The sequence below is a fragment of the Xenopus tropicalis genome, chromosome 1, assembly GCF_000004195.4.
Source record: "Xenopus tropicalis strain Nigerian chromosome 1, UCB_Xtro_10.0, whole genome shotgun sequence".
Lineage (NCBI taxonomy): Eukaryota > Metazoa > Chordata > Amphibia > Anura > Pipidae > Xenopus > Xenopus tropicalis.
In genome coordinates this window covers 164,480,225-164,494,419 of record NC_030677.2, presented here as the reverse complement: position 1 = coordinate 164,494,419, position 14,195 = coordinate 164,480,225, and the positions used below count along the sequence as shown (strand labels likewise).

Sequence of the window (14,195 nt, the reverse complement as noted above, 5' to 3'; positions counted from 1 at the left end):
AAAAAGTTGCATGCTGGAAAGGATCACATTTTCCATGTATTTTTTAATGAGGCTCTAAAATATCCCATCCTGTGTTCATCCATTGGTCATGTCTGTAAAGAACAGTTTGATTTATAATAGAATTTTTTTTAAAATTTCTATTAGTTTTCCCCCAGTAAACTGGTATAAAACATGATGTTTCTAGTGATATTCCTATAGACTTCTATAAAACCTAGCTAACTTTTACTTGCCTAGTTTTTTTATGGTCAACTGTCAAGTTTTTGTGTTTCTTTTATAAATCCTGACTATTCAGAGATTTCAGAAAATACTTGCCTTTTTTCCCATATCCCTGTTTTTCTGGAATCAAGACAAAATGGCAACTCAATTTTTAATACATCTGTCCCTTTTTTATTATGTAAAAGCTTGGATGTGGCACTCAGCAAGTAAGGGATACCACTATCTACCAACTAGAGTAATCCAATCATTTAACTACAGTAGCTCCAGAGTGGGAAATTCATGTCATATCAGTAACCACAGCTGCACAGTTCACTGCAAAATGCATTTAATGCTATTTACCTTTAAAATTATTCCCTCCTTATTTTTACTTCTTCAAAAAACATCTATGTCAATTCAATTCACCTCATTTAGGCCAAGGAAAGACACTGATTATATATATTCTGTTTCTACATGTACTAGGTCATCTCTCTTCATTTGTTAATGCCTTAGGTGAGTATTATTCACATACAGTTTCACAACTGAGAGCATTTAATGAAGGAGCCAGTACCCCGAGGACTTTGTTCCTACCAGGAAACAGCAAATGAGTACACAACAAAGGCATTGATGCAAAGTCCCTTGCCTTTTTTAATTTTAGTCATGGTGCATATGCTTGGGTTTCCTTTCTGACCAATCAGTTTTACTCTTGCAAGCTGGCCCTACTCTAAGTTATATGTTTATGGAGTATGGAATATATATTGTTTTATTGTACTTTTGCTGTACAATACCTCCACTTTCAAAAGCAGTTGTGAATGCTAACATCACATTGAGCCTACCTTTCCAGATATACTGTAGGAAACCAGTTTGGGGACTTAAATATTATAGAAGTGCTTCTGACAAACCAAAAAGATTTTTAACTAGCTTAGTGGCTGTTCCATAATATAGCACAACCCTAAGTATGCTCCACTATTCAGCTGTTAACACTTTTGTTATGTCATTCTAAATCACCGGAACTGCACATATACTTATGAAAACACAAGCTTGGTATTGCACTACACTATTTTGTGTGTAATATGATACACAGTAGTTTAAATGTATTAATGTGCACATTATTATGGCTAAGATTACTATTATTTGCAACATTGCATCTTGTTTCTTTTTCAAACCTACAGTACATTTTGGTAATTAATAATACATTATCTCAGCAAATAGACAAACTTGAATTACCTTGGGTCTTCATTTCAGAAGAAAAAAGAAATCAATATCAAAGATTTTTAATTAAAAAAAAACTCTCTAAGATCTCCTAGAAATTTCTTTAATTACAAAGTGCTTAGAAGAAAGCTTTCAGACAAATTGCTTTCTGAAAATGTATTTAGGACATGTAAGCATACTGACAGCCTTAACTGGTCTTTTTAGAAGTAGAAAATGTTTCTTGTTTAACTATGGTTAGTTCATGTATTAGTAAAGGTCAAAGATGTAGTCAGAGATGCCGTATGAGTGTCAATTCTCCTCTTCTCTATGTAATGTTTTCTTATACTTTGAAAAGGACTGGATAACACAGAATAGGGTTTCGGTTCTTAATGACACTAACAATTTAACAGGTTGTTAAGAAAAGTCACATCTTTGTGTGAGTAGATTACAAGTTTTGTAAGTGCAACCCATTTGAATTGTTGGTCTCATTATTACACAGATATGCGCTTTTATCTTTCATGTACTGTATTTGCTACAATGGGCATGTGCTATATACAGTACTTCTATTGTGTTCTACAAACCGACAGATCAGAGTTGTGTGAGTGTTGGTAATGACACAGGAGCAGAACTGTAAGGGAGACTGGGACTAAGAGTGATCAGAGAGTTCAAAAAAAGAAATGAACCAAAAAGGAATGGAAAGTCAAAAAGATAACCTCTGATGTGTATAACAATAGAGCACAAAGAATTAGAGTTCAAGCTCAACCCAAAAATGAACAAGAAAGTCACACAGTTGCTAAAATGTATTCTCACCAAATTCTTTCTAAGAAGCAATTATATTTTTGATGACAATAGAAGCTGGACATGATCTGACAATTCAGTAGTGGTTACAGTACTTTACTACATAATGAAAACTTCATTAAGTTGCGGGTCCATACTTTTAATATTTCCTAGCTATACACCTACTGTATGTACCAGATCCATGGCAGTATATCATGATAAAACATCACCATTATAAAGGCACAAATAGATTACTAGCATTATTATTATTAACATTTATTCATAAAGCGCCAACATATTCCGCAGCGCTGTACAATAAGTGGGTTTCATACATTGGACATACAGAGTAACATATAAAGCAATCAATAACCGATACAAGAGGTGAAGAGGGCCCTGCCCAAAAGAGCTTACAATCTACAAGGAGAAAGGGTTGAGACACAAGTTGTGGGAATGGGCATGAACAGATGGATGGTACCTAGAGATGAGTTCAGAGATGTAGGGTGGGGCAGAGTTATGAACTGCTTTAAATGTGAGAGTCATTAGTTTGAATTTTATCCTGGATGGTAGGGGAAGCCAGTGTAGGGATTGGCAGAGCGGCATGGCAGAGGAGGAGCGGTTGGAGAGGTATATGAGCCTGGCAGCAGTATTCATTATGGACTGGAGAGGGGACAGTCTTTGGAGGGGAGGGCCAATTAATAGGGAGTTACAGTAGTCCAGGCGAGATATTATAAGAGAGTGAATAAGAATTGTTTCATCTTTTGTGTAAAGGGGAACTGTTGAGAAAAGGCAATGTTTTTTTGAGCTTCATCTTGTGGAAATAGGTAACTTTCTGTGTATAATTAGTTACCCTTTCTGAGATAATATTGTTTTTCTTTAGTATCTTCCCTCTCAGCAATCTGTCTTTCTACATGCAGGAGATGGAGTCAGATTTTGATTGACAGTTAAATCAAATACATTGGGGCTCATTCATAAACACAGGGCAAATTTTTACCTAGGCCGTAACTCATAGCAAACAATCAGTTATTAGCTTTTTTGAGGTAGCTGCAAGTTGAACACTGAAAGCTATCATCTGATTGGTTGCCATGGGTTACTGCACAGTTGCAAATTAACCCAGTGCTTTCCTTTGTCAAGACAATGTATTAGAAATAACGGTTTTAAAATAACAAACTCTAATGCTACTGCTACACAGGGCTGATTCAGCTCCTATGCTAGAATTAGCCTTCTCTTGTGTATGCACCCATCAACTGTCTATATTATGATGTTTTTAGTTAACTCTATGAGCAATCACCTACATTTCAGCAATGGAAGGATTAGTTATTAACAGCTTATTTTGTAATTTTGTATTTTTCAGTCCTATTTTGGTAAAACCCTAGACTTGTCTTTCCTATTCTTACAGCATCCTTATGCATCCAATGTCATGAAACAACATTGACTGTTTTTCCTTCACAAAGACCTAGTTTGGATCCTTTAATTCTAGACAGCATGTAGATCAGTGATCCCTAACCAGTGGCTCGTGAGCAACATGTTGCTCACCAACCCCGTGGAATTTGCTCCCAGTGGCCTCAAAGCAGGTATTTATTTTTGAATTCCTGGCTTAAGGGCAAGCTTTAATTGCATCAAAACTTGTTGACACCTAAACCAATGTTTATACTGTTGGCATCCTAGAAATACTGTGTATGAACCCGGCTTCATTCCAATCTGTCCAGCTGTAATAGTTTAGGAAAACTAAAGTTCCAAATAGAATTAATGCTATACTTTGTTGAGCTTCTGGATCAGCCTAAGGCCACCACAGCCCTTTAATGCCTTCCAATATTCCCCAAGTTGCTCACCATATTTTATAATAATAATAATATTAACAGCACTTGCTCTGGGCTGCTCTCAGTTACCTGATCCCTTATGTGTATCCAATATCTTTAACAAACATAAAAATCATATATGATTTTAAAATCATCAAAGAATAAAATATGCTGATTGTCTATTATGTTTCACATGGATGGAATCACTGGACAGTGTACATTTAGAATGCTAATAGAAAAGAACAAATATATATTCTCCTTAGGCTGGCCATACACTAGCCAACGTACCAGTGATCACCCCAAAGTGCCCAAGTTTTTCCTTGCTCCAAGAAGGGGGGTTGGCAGATAAGATTTTCAGTTAATACAGCCTTCTCCAAACAGAAGGGATTCACATGCCTCATGCTACACACATAGCACTGCCTTAAAAACCAAAAATAAAAGGCTTTGAACATCACTTATGGCATTAGAGGTGGAGACATACAGATGACTCCCTAATGTCCCTATGGCCAAATCTGCATCCAGAACAGCTGCTTTAATAACACAGATACAGCATAATAGTTCAGACAGCTAAACTTGCAGTCAGGCTCTTTCAATCTTTTTAGATCTCATCAGTAGTGATGAGCGAATCTGTTCCGTTTCGCTTCGCCGAAAAATTTGCGAATCTTTAAAAAGATCCGCGAAACGGCGAAAAATTCGACTAAACTGCGAAAAATGTCGTGCGACAAAAAAATGTGTCACCCGCGGCTATTATTTTGTCGTACGGCTATTGTTCCATCGCCCGCGGCTTTTGTTTTGTCGCGTGGCTATTGTTTCGTCGCCCGCGGCTATTGTTTTGTCGCGTGGCTATTGTTTCGTCGCCCGCGGCTATTGTTTTGTCACGTGGCTATTGTTTTGTCGCCCGCGGCTATTGTTTTGTCGTGCGGCTATTGTTTTGTCGCGCGGCTATTGTTTTGTCGCGCGGCTATCGTTTCGTCGCCCGCGGCTATTGTTTCGTCGCTCGCGGCTATTGTTCTGTCGCGCGGCTATTGTTTCGTCGCGCGGCTATTATTTCGTCGTGCGGCTATTGTTTCGTCGCCTGTGGCTATTATTTTGACGCCCGCAACTATTCTTTTTTGACGCCCCCGACAATTTTTTGACGTGCGGAGAATTTTTCCGCGGCAAATTTTTTCATCCGTTTCGCGAAACAATCCGCCAATGGCGAAACGCGGAAGTTCGCCACGAATCCATGCCTGCCGAAATATTTTGCCCATCACTACTCATCAGTGCAAGATATTGGAACATGGCTTCTGAGGGGGTGGGACTTGGAAAGCATCAAAGTGAAAGAACCATATTGGTTGGGGAGAGAGGGGCAAAAAGGAGCCACAGAACCCTTCTCAAATGCAAGAGAATGCTACACACATAGCACTGTATATGATTCTTTCACTTTACAGTCTGAAAATGATCCAGATGGGATGTCTGGATGATCTGTTGAAATTATTCCTGTTCTGCAATTGCAATAGGAAGGAGGAAGCAGCAAATGCTAATTTACTGCAGTTTAATTCTGCCACAGGGTGTTTTTTCTATCTGTTTCGTTTGTAGATAAGCTTCTTTGAAGGGTCTGAAATCCCTGGGGAGGAATGCAACCTGTAAGGTTTAGTAAACAGGTGATAACTGGGATTTAACAATTAAATGAAACTTCTCTTGAACTGCCAGATATGCCCAGAAGGTTAGACAAGGTCAAAAATGGCCCGACCAAACCTGCAGCGTCTGGTAATTTTAACATATAAATATATTACAAATGTTTAATCGTCATGAAGAAGAAATTACATTTTATTCACATCTTTCAATAGATAATTACAGCAACAATGCAATATAAATAGGTAGTCTGAAAGAAAATTCCAGTGCGTTTAGTATTCACGTCTTAGTCCTGCCATTAAAATCAAGCTTAAAGCCTTTCCTGGAGGGACTTTATCTTTGTTAAGACAGTTTGCAAAGCCTTAAGCCTTTATAATGCTTTTACTGTTTTATACATAGTAGTGATTATTTATTCATAGTCTGAAAATCTGTAATTAGCCACAATTGCCATTAATCTATAATTAGGCACAAATAATAGTCTGCTCCTGCTGAGATTCGTAGCTCTGGGCTTAACAAGTTCTGTAATAAAAATAGCTAGAAATCAGGCTGCTGAGTAATGAATGAAAAGTTAGTATTCAAATATTCATATTAGCTTAAGCATGTAAAGATCCCATAACCGACATAGTTCTGTTTTTATGGCATTAAGGATTTAGATGTGTAATATATAAGAAGGTTTGTAAAGTGGAGGCAAAAAAATCTCATATAGATAGGGAAAAATAAACTATGGATAACTTAACATAAAGAAAACTCCTTAACCAAAATAAAAACTTTTCTCCACTGAAATACAGGTATGGAACCTGTTATCCAGGATGCTCGAGACCTGGGGACCTGGGGATCCTTCTGTAATTTGGATCATTATTTATGTCTACTAAAAAATATTTTAACCATATTTAAACCCAATAGAATTGTTTTGGGATACTGTTTTATTAATACAGAGAAAAGGGAAATCATATTTAAAAATGTGAATTATTCAATTTAAATGAAGTCTATGGGAGATGGCTTTTCTGTAATCTGGAGCTTCCTGAACAAAAGGTTTCCAGATAACAGATCCTATACATGTATTAATAGAGTTTAGGATGCTGATATCCATGTTGCACATTTGAAAGCGGTCAGGGGGACCTAGTTAAAGGAGACATATCCTATAAAAATTATGAATGTACCAGGGAATTATACTCCTCTAGATATAGAAGGATTGTGCTTAAAAAGTTGTGTTTCCTGCTGATTTATTGAGAAATTCCACAAAAACCCCACTAGCCCCGCCCATCTGTTCCACTTCCTGCTGGCTGAATTCTCTGGATGAGCTGGGGAGCCGGTGGCCCTCCATACACTGCACTGTAGGATAGGAACCAATCAGCAGCTAGGCTGACCTGATAGGGAACTGAAGTCTGACTTTGCTTGTGTGACTGCAAGGCTGTGATTGGCTCTCCCCCTCCTACTGTGCTTCTGGCAGGGACCGTTAGGACATGCTCAGCCTTCATTTCACACTGGACAGAGAAGTGATAGGATCTATAGGGAGCTCCAATAAAGGGGCCATTGTTACAGAGAGGATTAATTTTTAGCACAAAGTGAAACCAGCACCGTATATTATTCATAATTGCCTACAAAATTAGTGTTTTTCCCATTTATCCAATATGTTTCCTTTAAGGAAACATTTCATTGGTTGCCATGGGTTACTGCCCAGATGCAAATGTTCCCAGTGTTTATAAATCAGCCCAACTGTCTTCACAATATCATGCTTTTCTTGCAGTAAACATCAGTACAAAGGTTTTTATTTGCTTTCCATTTACTGATAATAGAACCAATAGCTCTGTATCCACATATGGGCCAGATTCAGTTTGATGAGAAAAATCTCCTAATTCATTTCCAGGCTTTCCCATAGAGCAAGCTGCAATTCTATAATCACTGTTTATCACATGACAATTCTATTGAAGTTTATGTGGAAAAACTGGAACTGAATTATGAGAAAAGTTTTTTCTCCTAAAAAAAAACATAAAATAACTTTTTCTTATTGATTTAAATCTGGGCCATTATTTGCACCGAATCCACTTTTATCGGAACCCCCAGTATCCTTCATAAAGGATTCGGCTGAATACTGAACCGAATCTGAATCCTAATTAGCATATGCTAATTAGAATTTGGAAGGGTTAAATATTGGATAATTTTTCAATTTCCATGTTTACGTGACAAAAAGTCACATGGTTTTTAGGATTTGGATTCGGTTCAGCCAGGACCATGGATTCGACCGAATCCTGCCGAAAAAGAACGAATTCTGGGCGAATCCCGAACCGAATCCTGGATTCAGTGCATCCCTGCTTTGCACTTCACCAAAAGTTTCAAGATCGTATTTACAAAAAAATGGGGCAAAGATCAAGTTTTCTTTACTTTGCGTCTCTCTTTTACTCAAGGTAAATATGAGTTCCATGTGTAGGGTCCACAATACATGTATTACCAGCTAGAAAACACTAGATTGCTTGTTTGGGGCCAATACTGATGCTAAGTTTGTATCTGCTTTACAATATAGGAAGTTTTGCTTATTCTTTAATGTATGCCACGTATACGTTTAATTATATTTTATTAATGGTAGACACAAATTCTTGCCTTCGTCAAAAGTAATTTTTTTCCCTCTTGCAATGAAAATGTGATCTGAAGCTGTAAAACATATTCACAATCCTAATGTTCAATTTACTAAACAGAATATTAGTGCTTTTGACATTAGTAAATTCAATTAATATTTCACCTTGAGCAGCTGCTTTGCTTATGAATTCATGTTTGAGATTTGGCAGAGACATGGATGTCACAGCTAAAGATTATTAAAGACGGAGTTTGCACGGATCAGTAAACCATATGGAAGAGTTCCACAGCAGTGCCCCTGTCAGGAGGCGAAAAGCAAATAGATTGCCATTTTATTCCTGCTGCTTTTCTGATGTGAGCACTTCAGTCAATCTTAGGAAAAATCATGTTGACTCTTTGGAAGTAAAAAAACAGGATATTTATCAGTGTCTTTTTATTGATACTATGGAATATGCCGGTATAGTTTCAAGAGGCAAAGAGAAGCGCTATACTGTTCATTAAAACTCAAAGGGATCAAATTCACATTAACTGCAGGGGAAGAATAAATATAAAATAAACATGGGGCCCCCCTTGTCCAATGTCCTTATATATTGGGGCCCCAACTCAGGTATCACATGGTCCTGGACCATTCCATAGTTTCAAAGAACTACTAGGCAATGCATTGAGCCAAAGGCCAAACCATGTACCTAGGGGTTTGTTCAATTTGCTATCAATTTGCTCTATAGTAATTCCATAGTGTTGCAAAATTGCTCAGCAGAGCAGTGTTGCAAAGGAGAAACCTTATATGTAGGTGTTTTGAAGGGTGCCAGGCATAGTTATTTAGTATATTTGCCTTTCAAAATAATTGATGTACCAGTCAATAATGGTAAATAAAATACTTCTCTTGATACACTAGATTGTTTCAATATAGCCCACAGGTTTGTGATACAAATAGCTTATTCACTTTTGATAAGCATACACTGAAGGTATACTGTATGACAGTTCCTTAAATGCTAAGGGAATGCATGCTACCCTTAGCTCTACCAAAGCAAGTCCCTCTATTGGCAGCTGTCACTGGTGAAATAACAGTAGTTAGCTGTCTGGCCTACCTTAAGTGATACTGACACGAAAAAATTACCTTTCAAATTATGAATCTACATAAAAAGTTACCTATTGGTCGTGTTGATCTTTTTCACTGTTAGGGCTGGTTTTGTATGTAATTATTGCTTGAAGTTCTTAAACCTGACTGTTTTGCCAACCTGACTGTCCCTTCTCAGCCTGTCAGTTATAGCTTCTAATGCTAACGGCCTCCTGCTGGACAAATATGGCAGCCTCCTCATAGAGGGACATGGGGGATCAGATAAGGAATGGAAAAGTGTCAGGAAATAATTCTATGGCAAAATTATAAAGCTCATGCAAAGACAATGTTATGATAGATATAAAAAAGGTTTAATTTCTGGTGTCAGAATCTCTTTAGATTCTTTTATTACCTGAAGCCTCATGCCTCCAGATCTTACTTAAGCCTTCTGTGTGATCGTATGGACTGAGAGGATTCCAAAGCGAAAGAGCTAGGAAATGAACCTAATCTAATAAATTCATTGTAATTTTAAGACACAGCTGTATGTAACTTACACATGAATATTGAGGGAATCAGTTTTAAAAAAATGTAATTATTTGATTAAAATGGAGTCTTTCTGCAATTGTGAGCTTTCTGGATAACAGGTTTCTGGAGCCTATGGGAGATAAGCATTCCAGATAACAGATCCTATAACTGTGCCATATTTGTGGGGGAATGTGGAAAATAATAAAGCAGAATGGCACAATCCATAATGATTTCTGAGCAACACACATATGCTCTACTGACAAATCAAAGGGTTCAGGGTACAAACTTCACAGGAATAATGTACTAACTGAATGGCACCAATGCACCCATTAGTGATGCACTGCATCACTGTTATAAAGTACTTAAGAGGTTAAAAGTCACTAGCATATGCAAGAATTATGTATATACAAATGGAAGGAAAACTGATGTTACAGTATAAGTTAATGTCAAGACCTGAAACCCAGAAAGGCAAATAGAGTATAGTGTGAGATCCAAGAAAGTGTGCCAAGCCACTCAAAGCAAATGGATTCAATGTGATGTTTTGTTAGCAGTAGAAATGACAGAGCTCAGCAAGGGTTACACTGTGCCACTAACATGTCTAGAATAGAGAAGTAAGACTTGCTGCTCTTGTACATTTACAGAATGTGACTATGTTGCACATGGCTACAGAAAAACACAAGTTTTGATTTTAACAGTAAATGATTACTCAGCATCACATGACAGTCTGGAATCCTAATAACATGGACTTGTGTTTCTGGAACTAGAGCAATGGGACTCTAGTTTTAAACAGAAGTGTAAATATAGGTGTAGTAACTCATAATCGGGTGTTGTTTAAACCTTCTTTTCAGATATTATGGGCTACTTGTAAGGAAGAATGATAACTACTGTACAAGGAACTCAATGACTCAAGGAGCAGTGTTGAGAAACATTGTATTAAAGCTCAGACAGCAGTGACAGCAAACTATGTGGTAAGTTATGAAACACTGTCAGAAAAATCAGTGCAATCGACAAACAATATATATAGGCAGCTAAAAGGTCAGTAGATGGAATGTGCGAACATGAAACAGGGAAATCTGTGAAATCCTCAGATAACACATAAATGGGGAATGGACTCATTCAGAATACATTCAGAAAAATGCTCATCCTTACTGTGCTAGTGGAGACTATTTTTCAAGATCACTGAATCTAAATTCATTAGAAGCAGGACTGTACACAGCAATTTGTCATTGATGGTATAGAATGGAGCAGAATTGTCATTCAATAGAAACACAAGATATCACAGAAATCACAGGCACAGGTATCACAAAAATGCAAAAATACCCCTCAAAAATATTATAAAAAATATTATAATTCTTTAGGCCTCATATATGAATTAAGCACCATGTGCAAAGTGCAATATTTCTCCAAGTTCTTTTTCTGGAGATTATTTTTTAGAGACTTCCAGTCTCATTGCATTCTGCCCCTAAATAGCACCCCCTTAAGTTGCTAGTGATTTACCACTTTGGTGAATTGCATGCAAGTTCTGGAGCTCATATGTGTATGTGTTTGTGAGTGTTGTCACCTATGGGGCTAGCCTCCAATTCACTAGATGCAAGTCACTTGCTTTTGTAGGCAATGTGCAAAGACAACCCTAGAATTAACTGTGTTCATCAGGCCTGAATTTGTGGGCCACAGAAGCCACACATTCACATCCATAATTTGGAAGGGCACTGTGTGATAGCAAACAGGGTGCAAGTGAAGGAGGCATATGTTTTGATTGTGGGTTGTGGGCACACAAGGTTAGAAATCCGGCCCTGATGTTTATGCGTGCAATTCATCAGAGCAGGCTCAACAATGCATTGATACCTACTGAAAGGTTTTAAATAACATGTACAGATGCAAGTACCTTTGTCAATAACATCAAAGTGCACTTAACTTTAGCACTGTGTGCACTGGCCTTGGAAACATCCTGGCACGGCAAATGCCTGGTGAGCCACGGGCACAAGAAATAACTATTTACTTTACCTAACCAAATCTTTATTATTTAATCATGTAATAAACTGACATGTTTATGTCTTAACTTATAGTGACCTATTAAACATTTTAGTTTATTATTCCAATCAATGATAATATCTGATTACCTGTGACTATATCATTCCCCCAAAATGATTTATTCATAATGATTTTCCCTGCATCTGATTTTTTTATTTAGCAATATAAAATAAACTTTGCACAGAAATATTTTTCTGTTTTGATGGAAATTCCCAGTTTCAGGTACAGAGACAGGACTGCACTGAAGCATATTAGGCAAGAAGACAAGTTTATAGAGTACACCAGTCCATAACAAATAAGGATTCATACAGACATACAGGTTCACTCATTTATTCTTTTGCATCTTCACTTCTTTCTTTTCTTTGGCTCTACCCTATACAAATTCTATTTGCGGGTTATCTGGGTACTGCTGGTAGCCTTCCTTTTATCTTCTGAAAGTAGCATTTTCTTCTGAAAGTGGCAAAGTCAGGTATCTTGTTACTTGGCTGCAAACAAATTGTTTCTGATTTTATGAGGTTGCAGGGCTTCTAAATAGTGCATTCTGTCATCTGTAGTGTATTACATTTTTCCTTTTATTGGTTCAGTTTAACTGGTTGATTTCAATTATGTAGCAATTACATCAACTAAATGCTCCCAACAACATGCTCCCTACAGCAAGAATAAAGGGCTGATTTACTATACTGTATATTTTAGTGAGTGGCAACAATGGTTACTGCTAGGTTAAAAAAATACCAATCCCTTCAGATTTTGAACACAAATTAACCTACAGGGGTTGATTCACTAAAGTGCGATAAGCGTTATGCTTTTTTGCGTTAAAATCGACGCAAAAAAATGCACGATTTGCTAAAGTATTATTGCATGCATTACGTTGCATATCGCGTGCGTTAATTTTACCACATTAGCGTGCAGAAATAATACTAACGCATGATTCACAAACACTTAGACGCACTAAATATAGCATTACTCTATGCAAAAATTAACACCTACTTGGAGCAGGCAGTAATTATAGAAAAGTACAGTTCATGAGCTTTTGGCCACACAATATGGACTTTGCAGTGGGATTTATTCAAGTCTGTGTTGGCCCTAGAGTGATGCAGCCTCCTGTTTGCAGGGAAATGGTCATTTTCAAAAAAAGTAGTTTTACGAACATAATGGTGTATATGGCTAATATAGCGTGCGCACAATAAGTAGCGCACGTGTGTTAATTTGCGCGCGCGACAAGTAGCGCGTTGTGTTAATTAGTGAGCGTTGCATCAAATACTGCACGAAAATAGTCTTCGCGACTTAAATAACGCAAACAGCATCGCGTCTAAATTAACGCAAATATCCTTTTAGTGAATCGTGCGTTAAGACGTGAAAACGATAACATTTTTAACGCATGCTATAAATAGCACTCGTTTTAATGCACTTTAGTGAATCAACCCTACAGTGTCTTACATTTGTTTCTTCAGCAAACTCTCCTGTTTCACTACACTGCTGTTATTAACTGATCTTGTTCGCCCTGCTTATGTACTGTATCTTGTGCATGGAATATGCAGTTTTCTAGATACTCCATTGTAACACTTGCAGTTTTCCAGGTGCTTAGCAATACTGTGGGTGTTGGCACTAACCTTAACACCCCACAGTACAGATTTGCGCCTGTCACTTTGTTAAATACCTTTCTGACTGTCGGAAAACAAAATCAAAGTCCTGTTATCCCTCTGGGATGTTTGTTTCTTCCCCTGTCCATTTACTTTCCATGATCTTTAGTACTGGGATACGGTACTAAATGTTAGTTTCAGGATTTTAAAAAAAAATATTACGTATATGTTTCTAAAAAGTTACACAAGATTTATTTGTCATTGCTTTGTAATAAATGCATATTTTGTTGCATGTTGTTAACCCATTAACATGCAACATAGTTTTCTATTGCAGCCTATTTCACAGTACTCTTCTTTTCTGCCATATCTTACTACTTGAGGCTCCCAAACCTATCTAGTAGAAGTCTATCTAGAAGTCTAAAGCAACTAGACTTTTTTTTTTTTTCTTTGCTATGTACTGTATATTCAGTAGTGTATGTTAGTGTATATCAGTGATCCCCAACCAGTGGCTCAGGGGCAACATGTTGCTCACCAACCCCTTGGATGTTGCTCTCAGTGCCCCCAAACCAGGTAGTTGTTTTTGAATTCTTGACTTGGGGGCAAGTTTTGGTTGAATAAAAAAAAAATTTAAACCAAATAAAGCCTGTAAGCTGACAGTGTGCATAGAGGCTCCCTAATAGCCAATCCTAGCCCTTATTTGGCACCTCCATGAACTTTGATGGTGCTTGTGTTGCTCTCCAAGTCTTTTTACATTTGACTGTGGCTCATGAGTAAGAAAGGTTGGGGACCCCTGGTGTATATCATTGATGAAAATTGCACTTGCCCTTGCACTTTTTTCTTTCATTTTTTTTTTCATCGCAC

The 14,195-nt window shown here is 37.4% G+C and overlaps 1 protein-coding gene across 1 annotated transcript in view; it reads left to right on the top strand.

Annotated features, from left to right (window-relative positions):
* The window catches only part of cmklr1 (chemerin chemokine-like receptor 1), a gene marked incomplete at its 5' end in the record, with an annotated part of 41,663 nt that extends 27,742 nt beyond the window's left edge, over positions 1 to 13,921 (top strand). The window contains 2 exon segments of the mRNA NM_001142015.1: positions 13,146 to 13,166; positions 13,909 to 13,921.
* Positions 13,922 to 14,195: the final 274 nt, after the last annotated feature.